At 42.4% G+C, this 13,256-nt stretch overlaps 4 non-coding genes across 4 annotated transcripts; all 4 read left to right on the top strand.

The window, feature by feature from the left end:
* The first annotated feature begins 898 nt into the window (after window positions 1-898).
* Window positions 899-980, top strand: TRNAL-UAG (transfer RNA leucine (anticodon UAG)). Its single transcript has one exon. It is a non-coding gene; the product is annotated as a tRNA-Leu (tRNA).
* Window positions 981-1,247: 267 nt separating this feature from the next.
* On the top strand, window positions 1,248-1,329 carry TRNAL-UAG (transfer RNA leucine (anticodon UAG)). Its single transcript has one exon. It is a non-coding gene; the product is annotated as a tRNA-Leu (tRNA).
* A 94-nt stretch (window positions 1,330-1,423) lies between these two features.
* On the top strand, window positions 1,424-1,505 carry TRNAL-AAG (transfer RNA leucine (anticodon AAG)). Its single transcript has one exon. It is a non-coding gene; the product is annotated as a tRNA-Leu (tRNA).
* A 93-nt stretch (window positions 1,506-1,598) lies between these two features.
* On the top strand, window positions 1,599-1,680 carry TRNAL-UAG (transfer RNA leucine (anticodon UAG)). Its single transcript has one exon. It is a non-coding gene; the product is annotated as a tRNA-Leu (tRNA).
* Window positions 1,681-13,256: the final 11,576 nt, after the last annotated feature.

Below are 13,256 nucleotides of genomic sequence, written 5' to 3'. Positions count from 1 at the left end.
CATGGAGTCTCGAGGCGAAGAACGTTGGAGAGGCTTTTTCTCCGCGCCACTTGCGCAAGTGCATTGGGGAAAAGTGTCCTGCCCTCTAATGGCCACGCGGTACGCGGACATTAACTTTCGTCTCATCCACCAAGCATTTCCGGTTAAAGAACGGTTACTCCACGCTGGTCTTGTCGCGGACAATATGTGTTTATTTGGTAATTCTCGGTGCGAAACAGTCAGTCATCTTTTTGTAACGTGTCCCGTAGTTCAGGAGTGGTGGACCTGGCTTTTTATCACAATTTTAAAGCTCCCAGTATCAATTTTCGGTTTTATATCTGAACCTCGTGCCCAGTTTATCGTTTTTTCGATTGTTCCGTCCACCATTAAGAGACCTCCAATTTTCTGGTCGATGGCGAAATTGCTTTCCGCGGTCCTTAAAGACGAAATATGGCGGAGTCGTAATTTGAAAAGTGTCGTAAAAATAACACGGGTTCCGGTGCTAACAAGTCGTATTAAAGCATGTGTTCGCAAAGAAACTATTAACCAGTTGAAACTTTTAAAGCCGGATACCGCTCAGAATTGTAATGTGTTAAAAAATATTTTATTGGGACTTTTTAAGTGAATTTATTCAATGGTAATGTTATGACTGCTTGATTATTTTGTGTCAAAAGTTTTATTGTGTTTCGATTTTTCATAACTGCTTGAGTTTTGTTTTATTTCAAAGTTTTTTAATGTAAATAATACTTTTGGTCTTAATAAAAAAAGACGCTGGTTTTAGGCACCAGTCTCTTCGGGGGCGCGGGTTCGAATCCCGCCGCTGTCATTATTCAATTTTGTACAAGGTATGTTTTTAGAAGCGTGGAAAAACATTTCACAGCATTTAGACGGTATTTTGGGAAATATATACCGGGTAGCAGGCAGTGTGGCCGAGTGGTCTAAGGCGCTGGTTTTAGGCACCAGTCTCTTCGGGGGCGCGGGTTCGAATCCCACCGCTGTCATTATTCAATTTTGTAGAAGGTATGTTTTTAGAGACGTGGGAAAACCATTTCACAGCATTAAGATGATATTAAGGGATATAAACCGGAAAGAAATCAGTGTGGCCGAGTGGTCTAAGGCACTGGTTTAAGGCACCAGTCTCTTCGGGGGTGCGGGTTCGAATCTCGCCGCTGGCGTTGTTCGATTTTGTAGAAGGTATGTTTTTAGAGGCATGGAAAAACATTTCACAGCATTTAGACGATATTTTGGGAAATATAAACCGGGAAGCAGGCAGTGTGGCCGAGTGGTCTAAGGCGCTGGTTTTAGGCACCAGTCTCTTTGGGGGCGCGGGTTCGAATCCCGCCGCTGTCATTATTCAATTTTGTAAAAGGTATGTTTTTAGAGACGTGGGAAAAACATTTCACAGCATTTAGACGATATTTTGGGAAATATTCAACGGGAAGAAGGCAGTGTGGCCGAGTGGTCTAAGGCGCTGGTTTAAGGCACCAGTCTCTTCGGGGGTGCGGGTTCGAATCTCGCCGCTGTCATTGTTTGATTTTGTAGAAGGTATGTTTTTAGAGGCATGGAAAAACATTTCACAGCATTTAGACGATATTTTGGGAAATATATACCGGGAAGCAGGCAGTGTGGCCGAGTGGTCTAAGGCGCTGGTTTTAGGCACCAGTCTCTTCGGAGACGCGGGTTCGAATCCCGCCGCTGTCATTATTCAATTTTGTAGAAGGTATGTTTTTAGAGACGTGGGAAAACCATTTCACAGCATTTGGACGATATTTTGGGAAATATAACACAAAAAGAAGGCAGTGTGGCCGAGTAATCTAAGGCGCTGGTTCGGGAGTCTCGTCTTTCAACAAAGCTTTTATTATCGTTGTGGGGCATTTTTTTGTACTTTGCCTTCTTAAAACAAACCCGCTGACGTAGTGTAACGTGTCGAGGAGTTCCTTTAGTGAGTTGTTTTCATATTTATCAGTTGAAGGTAAATCTAGTTCACTCCTAAGTTTGTCTTCTTTATCTTTCTTCTTTGTACTTTTCAACACAGCTTCATCAACTCCGATTCTTAGCTCCACCACTAGCTTACCAAAAAAATCTTGCAAAAAAATGCTGATGCAAATTTTTTTGGAACGGCATGGCAGGCTTTCAAATGAGGTCATTTTTTCAAAACTGGTTTTCAATTTATCATTAAGTAATTTTTCGAGGCATATTTTAAGCGTTTGTACAAAGTAGTCCTCTCGCGATTTGCTAGATATTAGGTCCTTGCAAATCCCTAAAGGCTATTTGGAACCAGGGGCGGCGATATAGGGTACGCAGGGTACGCAACTGCGTGGGGACGCAGAAGGTTTGGGGGCGCATTTTTTCGAGGACTATAAAGTGAGTAAGTTTTATAGTTGGCGCCAAAAGTAGGTAAAGACTGGTTTAAATTTGATGTATTTCAGTCTTTAAACACGAGTAGTTTATTTAAATGCGTTACGAGTTTTACGCTACTTCATTTTAACTTACTCTTCGAAGAATTAGTTCATAACGCAGGCTACACGCCGGAGACTTTTTAGATTATCTAGTCGCGTTACGAGATTTACTCTACTTTACTTAAAGTTTTACTTATTAGAATTAGCTCATAAAGCAGCATACACGATGGACACGTTTTTACTCTACGTTACATTTCTACGTTGGAGAGCTTAATAAGGAGACGGGTTGTTTCAATTTAAAAGTAACATGTAATATGATATTCGCAGTGGCGGCGCCAGGATATTACTATGGGTAGGCTACTTAATTCTTTAATTTGCCCCCCCCCCTTACATACACTAACTAAACAAAACTGTGACAAAACCGGTTTATTTTTAAAAATTTACAAAAGAAATGTACATGCCTGTTTAAATATACTCGGAAGTAATTTTTTTAGTCGATGAGCATAACAATGCACATATGGGCAACATCCTCCAACAGAATTCTCCATTTTCACTTACAATTGTTGCAAAAACACTTGCCAGTTGCCACGCTTTATTTAATCTTTCTTTTTTTTTTAGAAGCTCGTTATGAGCGATTGTAACGGGTGGGACATTTCAGTCCGCTCGTCCATTTGATTAATCAGGTGCGAGATATGTGTTACGGCCACGCCAACGGGGGGATACTTGGGGAAAGGGTTGGGACACCCGTGGCGGAAGTATGACAACCACCCGTTGGGGGATTAGTGGTCGTCCTCACACGGCCATCCGCAAACTCTGCCTCCCGGACGCCTGGGATTACAGGAGTGAGCCACTACTCCCGGCTCTTATTTTATCTTTATTTAGGAAATTGTGACTCGGAGAGTCGGAAAACCGCGTAATTTATCATCTGTCTAACAATGCAACACTTTTTGAAGTAGCTAGTTTAGCAACTACAACGAATAAAAGCTGCGTTCGAAAAAATATTAGAAATCACTGTTCAGTGTTCGCAACCTAAAAACAGCAGGCTTTTAATTCGGATTTTGATATTTCTAGTTTCGCAAATCATTTTAGGGGGCTGTTCGGCGCCCCTACAAGCGAAATAAAGCAGGCTGTAGCCTGCGTAGCCTACCCCTGGCGCCGCCACTGGATATTCGATGTAGTTTTATCTAAGTACCATCACGTACCCTATATCATTTTTTTGAACAATGAAAAATGCTAGGAACCAGAACCGGAAACGACAAAGCGCAAATTTAAGAACCGGAACCGAGATAGTCCGAACCGTTGCATCCCTAATATCTATATATCGCCGTTTATGCCCTTTCGGAAATCGGCCTTTCTTTATTTGTTAGGAGTGGTAATGGCGCCAGTTGAACCACAATATTAGCGAAATATGCTGCTGTAGTAGAAGTGGGGTCTAAGGATTAAAATGACGGTGCCAGAAACAAAAAAGAAACATTTCACAAAACGGATTCTATTTCCGCTAACCATGCCCGATTCCGGGTTTTCGCGTATTTCCGCAAGTTCGGAAGATTCTAAGGCTATTTTTAAGAAAGGTACTTTTGGTTTTTGTTTATTTTTTAAGGTGCATTATTTGTCAAGGATGGTTTTTGATTATTTTTAAGGTGTATTATTTGTCAAGGATTACAGAAATCCAAAAAGTTTTAACCGCTATTTATTATTTAGAAAGATATGATAAATATAAAATTGTTACTTGCCAACAATTTTTACCTCTTAAAATACGACATATTTTGAGATTTTCTCGGGAAATTCGAGATTTTTGTACGTGTTGGATAAGGTAGGACTGATGACGAATTACATTTAACAGCGAGATATTAATAAATTTTTAAAAAGTGTCCAAAGCGAAAATGTTTTTTTTTACGGCGTATTCAATTCGCTAGATACTAGGTACGATGTCACCGGAAACGATGTCCGTAGGTGGGGTTAATATATGCATTCAAGAGGAGGGAAAACACCTTCGCGTGGGATCAATTCATCTCTCAGTCGCTCTTCCTTGTTTAATTCGCACCACAAGAGACTATACTAGGTACTGTCCTCTAGGTCGCGTTATAGATGGCACAGCTTGATTAGCAAGAATGGGGCTGGGGTGGCGCCGCGCGCCCCCAGCACTCGAGCGAAGTCAGTGTGCGGCGCCAATACTTCGATGACGAGTCCAGTTTTACTTTTAATTTACACGTAAAAAATGTCGTATTTTCCGTGGTAAAAATTGATGGCAAGTAACAATTTTACATTTATTTTTCTAAATAATAAATTGCGGCTAAAACGTTTTGCATTATTGTAATCCTTTTGTTTTTAATGCGAAACATTATTTTTCGGGAATTAATACTTAAGGAGATATATTTAAAGGGGTTTATATATGCATCCATGATGATTATAAGAACGGGGCTGGGGGGTACCGGTCCGGCCCAACAGCGCTCGAGCGAATCGCGTGCTTGTCGCCGTCAGGCGCCAATGTATAGTCTTTGGGAAAATTTAATTAATAATGCTTTGAGGGGAATAATTTTTGCACCATTGGAATCTCCTTAAAAAGTACTTTAAGGGGGGTCGAGAAAGGGGGACAAAGGGAGTGGCGGGGCTATTGTTCCAATTTACCTAACTAAATCTAGAAATTTCTTTACTTCTAAATAAATTAACTGATATTTCACTTCTTTTAAGTTACTGAACTGTTTCAGAAAAACACTCAGATCTAAATGATCATAGCCATGCGGCCTGGAAATGGTATCTATGGTTTCATTTAAGGCTATTTCACAAGCTCTTGAACCTATTTAAATAACATATCACGTAAATATTAGTTTTTCGATTAATCTAAATAAGAGAAATGGTTAGTGTACCTTTGGTTTTGTCGTTTTCCATGGCGAGAGAGCCTTAGCAAGTTAGCCCATAGCCCGAAACAGATCCAGCAGACGACGTGATGGCTACTTTTCTCTTGCCGGAAGTGCCGTTCACACCGAGACTCCGAGAGATTAGCGGCCAAAAATATCTATATTTCCGTTCCTGGGCTTTATATTCTTTGGTGAAGCTTTCGCTTGTTTCGCCTAATTACTGGTTATGTCTTCAATTCCTGTTAAACACTGGCATCGCCATTGTTTGATTTTTAGTGTTAGATGGCAACACTTTCGCTACTAATAAAGCTCGCGCAACTGGGGTTTTCATATTGGCGAGAGAAACGTATTTCCTCAAATATAGTCTGCTTAATATTTTGGGTCCATTATCGGGTGAAGAGTTACTTCCACTACGTCATAACACAGTGTGTTCCGTCGTCTTCTGGTTGAGCACAAAAAAGGCAAATCTATGACGTGGAGGAAGTAATGTTACCCCTCGGATACGGGCTTCCCTCAAAAGAAAACATTATTTACAGGGTGTTACGGATAAGAGTACCGAAACTTTCTATATGCATTCTATGGGTCTCTATGAGTAAAAAATGTCTAATAAACATGGGTCCTAAAGTGCTTCGTTTCAGAGATATGGGCTCCCAAAAAACTACCCCAAAAACCGGACACAGGCTTAAATCTGGTAAACAATACTCTTACTTGAACCAAATTGTTTTCATTAAACTATCAATTGTTTTTATCCGTGAGGCGAGAAACTTTAATAACAAGTGGCAAAAGTTCATTAATGTCCTTTTAGAAGTAAAATGAGTTTGAAGACAAAATAAAAACATTTTGTCGTTACGAATGATTTTAATTATCAAAACTAAGATAAAATGTCATAAGATTTCTAAAAGAATGCTTTTAAGTTTGTCTAATTCGTTCTGTGGTTAATATGGCCCGTCCGAGAACGCTTATTGGGTTAGAAGTTCAAAGATTCAATCGTTCGTCTATTTGGTAAAACCAGTCGAAATATTATTTGTACCTCTCTCCAGTTTACATGAAAATCACAAAAAAAAACAATGTTTAAACTTTGTGTCGATCTTATACCAGTCTTTTAGGAATCTACTGCTGGTTGAATCTTTGAGCTTCTAACCAATTTTTCTTGAGCCCGTCCGTGCAATAAGCGTTCCTAGACCAATGTGCCATATTAGCTACAAAACGAATTAGACAATTATAAAACCATTCCTTTAGAATTTTTATAACATTTATATCTTTAAATTTAATAAATTAAAATGGCTCATTTTACTTCTAAAAGAACTTTTGCCACTTGTTATTAAAGTTTTTTCGCCTCACGGATAAAAAACAATCGATAGTTTAATGAAAACAATTTGGTTCAAGGAAGAATATTGTTTGCCAGATTTAAGGCTGTGTCCGGTTTTTTTTTGGGTAGTTTTTTGGGAGCCCATATCTCTGAAACGAAGCACTTTAGGACCCATGTTTATTCGAGATTTTTTACTCATAGAGACCCATAGAATGCATATAGAAAGTTTCGGTACTCTTATCCGTAACACCCTGTATATATATAATTAAACACTTTATCATTATTATAAACATCATGTCTTGTGTCTTATGTTGTGTTTTAGGTAATTGAATAATATTATACAAGTTGGCTCTCCGAAGATTTTAGAACTCCCAAGTTAATCTTAAAAACAACCCAAATTAAATTAAACAAGTAAATTATGTATATTTTTCCATAAAGTTAAATTACAATTGTAGAGTTAAGTATTCCCAGAAAGCCCAAGCTATTAAAATATATAAACTCCCATAACATCAAAATTAAACTTGATGCCTTAAAATTAAATTCCCAGTTTGACTATACTTAAAGAAAACACCCATTGTATTCTATCTCATACAACGTCGAGAGATCCACCGTCCGGCGCCAGTGAAGGAAAAGAAACGAGAGAAAATCACCTGAAGGTCAAATTACACCACATATGATTCAAATCCGAGCCTTCCAAAAGAGCACCTGAACCCCAGTAACAGTTAAAAACTTTACCTTTTCCAGCGTCCCACCTAAAATTTAGGGTTTTTCCCACGAAAACTAAGCTATCCTCAGGTCGACCCAAAGAATATCGAGAGGAGAGACTAGCTAATTTAAAGAGAAGCCCATTATAGAGTCGTTGGTGCGGACAATATTCCCATCCAATGAACCTGTACCTTAGACTCGACCGCTTGTCGTAATTACAACCCCTAGTAATGACGCACCTAAGTACACAGGATTGACTTTAACCCCCCCCCCCCATAAAGAAAGAAGAACAAAACCAGAACGCACGGCGAAAAGGGAGGATAATTGAATTTCAGACATTAAAAACAGGATAGAGAGTAGAGTACGCAGACGGCTCCACAGTCGGAATGAAACGTAAGCTCGGCTAGAATGCCCCAAAGTAAACCCAAGTTCGGACCTCGAAATAAAACTCGCAATGAAGATAATTAGAAAAACATAGTAACCCCAAAAGATGCAATTAGCACGCCGCACCGCTTAATAGCCAGGTATCTGTAATTAACGCGATACGAACTCGTATGTCATCCGGTAAAGATAAATCGTCCACAAAGAGCCATCCAGCCAGACAACGCGTAGATTAACCGGAATCCCGTAGAACCGAAAAGTCTAAAAATAATCCGGAAAGGCGTAAACCGGAACCCCGTAGACCCGGATAGCCATAACTCTAGGGACGTTTAAAGCCAGCCTCGCCTTCGGGATATCGTAAAGAAGAATCCCCGATAAAATCCACCGACTACGAACTTTAAGTTGAACATTTCCATATTCCCTGCTCAACCGAGTTAGAAATCGAGCACAGCCTAAAAATTGAGTCTCTCCCCCTTTTAAAAAACCGTTGTTAAAGAAAGTCAAATCTTTTAAACCCCATTTTTGTTGACATATTTTCCGTTTCTCCTCCCCCGTTTTGAATGTTTGAGCATGCGCCCTTAAATCTCACCTCTTGTAATAAAACAAGTAAGAAAACCGAGGGGTCCGTCACTTCGAGGAATCGTGTACGAGATTCCGAATCAAGGAATCTGGAATCAAGATTCTTGATTCTGCTAAGATTCTAGATTCTAGCCAGATTCCGTGATTCCGCCATGATTCCTTAATATTTCGTGATTCCACTCTTGTTTCTTTGATTCTTATTTGATTCCGTGATTCTTGTTCGGCTACACACTATTACAAGGTTCCTTGATTCATCTATTCGCAACCAAAACCAATCTAGCTGTTCGAATATTATAGAAAAGGCGGTGTGACTAGGCAAATGACCAGTTAAAGTTTTCTAGGTCAGTTTAAAAATTAAATCGAAGGTGGTCAGTTGAGGGTCAGTGGTTCACTGAACCACTTAAAAAAAGGGTCTCACTGGTGTTTGAAAATTCCAGCCCGAAAATCGAGTAGCAGGTGACTTTTCATTCCCTACGTCACAATTTCGCACGGGGAATTGTAATAATTCGAAGGCCGGTGAGATGTTTAATTCAACTTGGTCTACGGATACCTAATATGATTCACCTGAGGTATTTCAGAGCACGGGGTCGAAGGCTAAGTCGATGGTAACTGCCACTCACTGGTTCACTTTAAAAAGTTCTTTATTTTCCACCCTGTAATGGGGCTCACTGTATTTTCCGCCTGCATGGGATTCAAACCTCGCCTTCAAAGTTCCAAATTCAAGCCAACCAAATTGTAATCGATTGTAATAAGCCCGAGAATACGACGAGCTAATACGCTCGGTAATACGAATACGGTTCAACTATAGCCACGTTCACATACTGTATACGCGTTTCGTCTAAAAAGGTTTGAAGCTCTTCAAATCGTTTTCGACCATAAGTGTGAACCTAATTAAATCAGAGATAATTTATAATATAACATTCTAAATTATCTCTGGTTAAATCGCTTAAAACCGTTTCAAATCACTAAAAAACCGTTTTCGGGCCTTAAAGCAAGTGTCGGCTCCTATTTTAAGTTTAGTATCATTGCCGAGCGAGAGATGTCACTAACGTCGAGTTTAGTCGAAATTGAAACAAGTTGAGCAAGCAAATTATTCCCTCAAAAGTAAGTGCCTCGAGGTACCCCTTCCTTTGATTGGCTTTGCGTAATCACGTGCGCAGTCAACTCAGCTTGGATTGGCTTTTCTGCAACACGTGTTTCTATCACGAAATCGTCTACTTTCAAATAATTGACAATACGTTTTTGAAAGTCGATAATAGATGGAAGCAAATTCCCGACGATCTAAGCAATCATAGCCATCTTCGTTACATAGACCCAATCCAAAATACAGAGGGCAACGATAGAGCCGACACTTGCTTTAAAGAAAGTGTCGGCTCTACGTCAATTAGATCTTTTTTCAACAGATGTCGCTATCGTTGACACCAAAACAAGATAATTAAGTTACATTTTGACCCAAAAGGCGATAATTATAGGTACACCTCGCGTTGATTGGATCGTTTGTAAATTGGTGAATAACATAAATTACAGCAATTATAAACAATATTTTTACATGGGATATATAATTTAGGTTAAAGTCCACTAAATAGAGTATAAGTTGTTTAAATATAATACTCAACAACGGCTCTCTCACGACGTTATCATGGGGGGGGGGGGGCAGAATAAAGTGTAAAAGGTTGGTTTATAATATGGCTGGAAGCCTTCACACCATGCACACAGGAGCCGCGTTTAAGTTATCCGCATAATGGCTGAGAGCCAGGAAAAGGCTTCGCATCCAGAAGACGCCATTGTGTCCTAGTTACTGACCACTCTTGAGTCCATGTCGATGAAATTTCCCTGCGGCAGGCTCCCTTTTCCTCCGCGAGGAGGAAGTCCTCCTTTACTGGGTGTAGAAGCTTAGAAACTCCCACCAGACGGTCCGCCATTTCATTTCCCGGAACTCCAACATGAGCCGGACACCACAGGGGAGTTATGGGCCACTGGTATCCATCACAAAGGTCGTGAATGGTGGTGACCCCCGGAACCGTAGAATGAGAGTGAAGCTGCGTCAGACAAAGCTATTTGAATAGCGAAGAGTTCGATCCTATTTATGGGTTGACCGGAATCCACAAGACGCGTCGCGCCGACATTGATAGCCGAGATCGCGATAGCCGCAAACGCCACACCCGAGCCCTCAGCCAACGAGCCGTCGGTATAGATGACTGTAGCGTTCTTTCCGTGAGGTTCTAGAGCCGAGAGGAAACGTTGTCGCAGCATATCTGAACTGTTATCCTCCTTAGCGGTAGTGAGTGAAGTCGAGAGAATCGTCGCGGTGGGTGGTTGCCAGGACGGCGAACCCTTGAAAGACAAATGGCGATGGGAGGTATTGATGAGCCAGCTCAGGTTGTGGGCCTGTGCCAAACGCCAAGCCCTGAGGAGGAATAGTAAACGTCCCAACGGGAAGTGATGTTCCAAAGTTTCGAGAGAAGACAATCTTTCCCTAAAAAAGGAGGTGTAGTAAGGAGTGTCCGCCGCGGCGCACGGAGCTGCTTCCACCTCCATGAGACTAATGGCCAAGTATGACTCTGAGAGCTGCATTGTGAACCTTGCCGAGCTTAGCAAAAGCAGTGGAGGTAGCCGACTCATAGGGAGAGCTGGAATAATCCATCCTGGAGTGAATGAGATCGGTGTAAAGCATTCTAAGGACTGCTCTGTTGGCCCCCCAGTCAGTCACCAAAACCGCCCTCAAAAGATTGAGACGCTACAGAGAAGTCGAGATCAGCCCATCGATGTGGGCTGCCCATGAGAGATTGTCGTTTAAAGTAACCCCTAGATATCTGTATGACGTCTCCCTCGACAGGTCATTGCGTCCTAGCTGAATTTGAAGAGCGTCCGGAATCTGTTTGACCTTGGATAGAACCATGTATTTGCATTTCAGCGGCTGGAAGTTTAGACCCCATCTTCCGCCATAAGACGAAACATTGTCCAGGACGACCTGCATGGTCGTATATAGATGCTAAAGGTTCCGACCGCATATCGAGGCAACTATATCATCTGCGTGTTCACCTTGGTCGACCGCCTTGCGACATAGCAAGGCGAGATGCTGAAGAGGAGGCGACTTACCAAGCTGCCGCAACGTTGGAACTTATAGAGGAGCGCGTGGTAAGGAACACTCCCTAAGGCATCTTATAGACAATGATGGATGGTTGCTAGGGCGCACTGTGCCGCCGTAGTCAACCGGAAAGCATTGTACGTCACCCACCGACCCTTCCGGAAACTCGATCGGTCTTGGGGCTGTTGTAGAAACTCAGAAGTGCTGTGCGGAACGTTGGAGTAGTATTTTTGATAACAAGTTTAGAAATGTTGTCCACGCCCAGAGCCGTATTGCGTAACCCGGAGATGACGCCATATAGTTCCTCTGCCGAGATTGGGGCATTGTACAGGGTGGTAGGTCGCGCGAGTAATAGTAAAGCGGGAGATGTATGACAGCGCCAGCTGAGGATGCCAAACACTCCACAACCTTTTTCTGGTCAGTGAGTATTTCAGCACCATTATGGAGCGTGATGAGCTTCCTGGGACGGATCCCTGTTTTGCACCACCTAACCTGGTTCCAAACTTGAGGCAGGGGCGTGTGTGCATGTAGCCTGTCGCAATAGGCCCTCCAACTAGCACACTTCTTGTCGCTAATCAGTCGTTTTTAGACAACCTTCTCCCTTATGTAAGCTACCTAGTCCAACAGGAGTCCCGACCGCTGTCCCTGCGACGGGTCTGGCGGACTTCTTAGGCCTTGTTAGAACAGCGTTCATCCCACCATGGAGGCTGACGAGGAGACGAGCGCCCCCCGCCCTTTTTGATAGGAATCGTAGCCAGGGCAATCTGGCGGAGAATATTTTCCGCAGAGTATACCGATAACGGAGCGTCCCCCAGTGTGTCATCCATAAGGATTCTAAAACGTTTCCTGTCCGCCGCTGGATAGTGCCAATGCATACCACTTGCCGTAGAACGTGTAGTGTGTGCTGGGCATACGAGGGCAGACCTCCGGAGCGAACTTCGGAGGGATGGAGGGCTTAACGTTAATTTCAATGAGGCCCTCAAAGCCCTCCGGAGGTTTGCCCATGTATGATGCTGGGTCACCTATAAAAATAGGGAGATGATCATTTGTTCCTCGGTTTAAGACTGTCCAGGGGAGGGAGATAGCCAATTTGGAGCTTACGAAAGTCAGATCGAGGGCAGCCTCTGGGCCCCGAGTTGGGTCTCCAGTGTTGAGGACGACCAAACGGTCCTGGGCTTCTAGCCAACTCTGGATGAGGCGGCCTTGCTGATCCGTATGACTACTACCCCAGAGTGTGTTGAAATCGCATAGGATAATGGCTGGTGTGTCAACTCCAAGGAGAAGATCGTCGAAAAATTGTCTGGAGGCTACACCACCCGGGTCATAGATGTTAAAAGGCGTAATCCAGAAAGTGGTAAAGCGGATCTTAAGAGCCAGCACTTCCATCCCGACACATTCTGGGGAAGGAAGCTGTACCGTCGGAAGAGAACTAGCAACCAGAATCGCAACGCCACCACTGGCGCCTTTCATCGGGAGTGGGAGAGAAACGCAGTCCGCGCGGAACACATTATAAAATCCAAAGTGGACGTTAAAATTTATCTTCATTTTTGATTAATAGATGGCACCGCGGTCTCCACTCAAGTCACTTTTTTTCGAAGAATCGGATTGATTCATGTCCCTCTCTAATAACAGGGTCCTTTTCAAGTTTTCATAATACAGGTGGCAATGATAGAGCCGACAGTTGCTGTGTGACCGACAGACCAAGGCTTATTACTGTGATTCCTTATATCAATATTAGATTCCGTGATTAATCTTTGATTCCGTGATACGAACGAGATTCCGTGATTCGAATGTGATTCATCGATTCGAGTAGGATTCCAAGATTCCGAAGATTCGAATATTCCCAAGATTCCTGATTAGATTCTTGAGATTCGGAATCACGGAATCAAGGTCCGTACGAGATTCCTCGAAGTGACGGACCCCTCGAAGAAAACTCCTTCCCGAGTTCCCGTCATTTT

Source organism: Leiobunum rupestre, chromosome 2 (assembly GCF_980474605.1).
Source record: "Leiobunum rupestre chromosome 2, qqLeiRupe1.1.hap1, whole genome shotgun sequence".
NCBI classification, from domain to species: Eukaryota; Metazoa; Arthropoda; class Arachnida; order Opiliones; family Sclerosomatidae; genus Leiobunum; species Leiobunum rupestre.
Note: the sequence above shows the minus strand (reverse complement) of the source record. Positions and strands in the feature narration are given on the sequence as shown.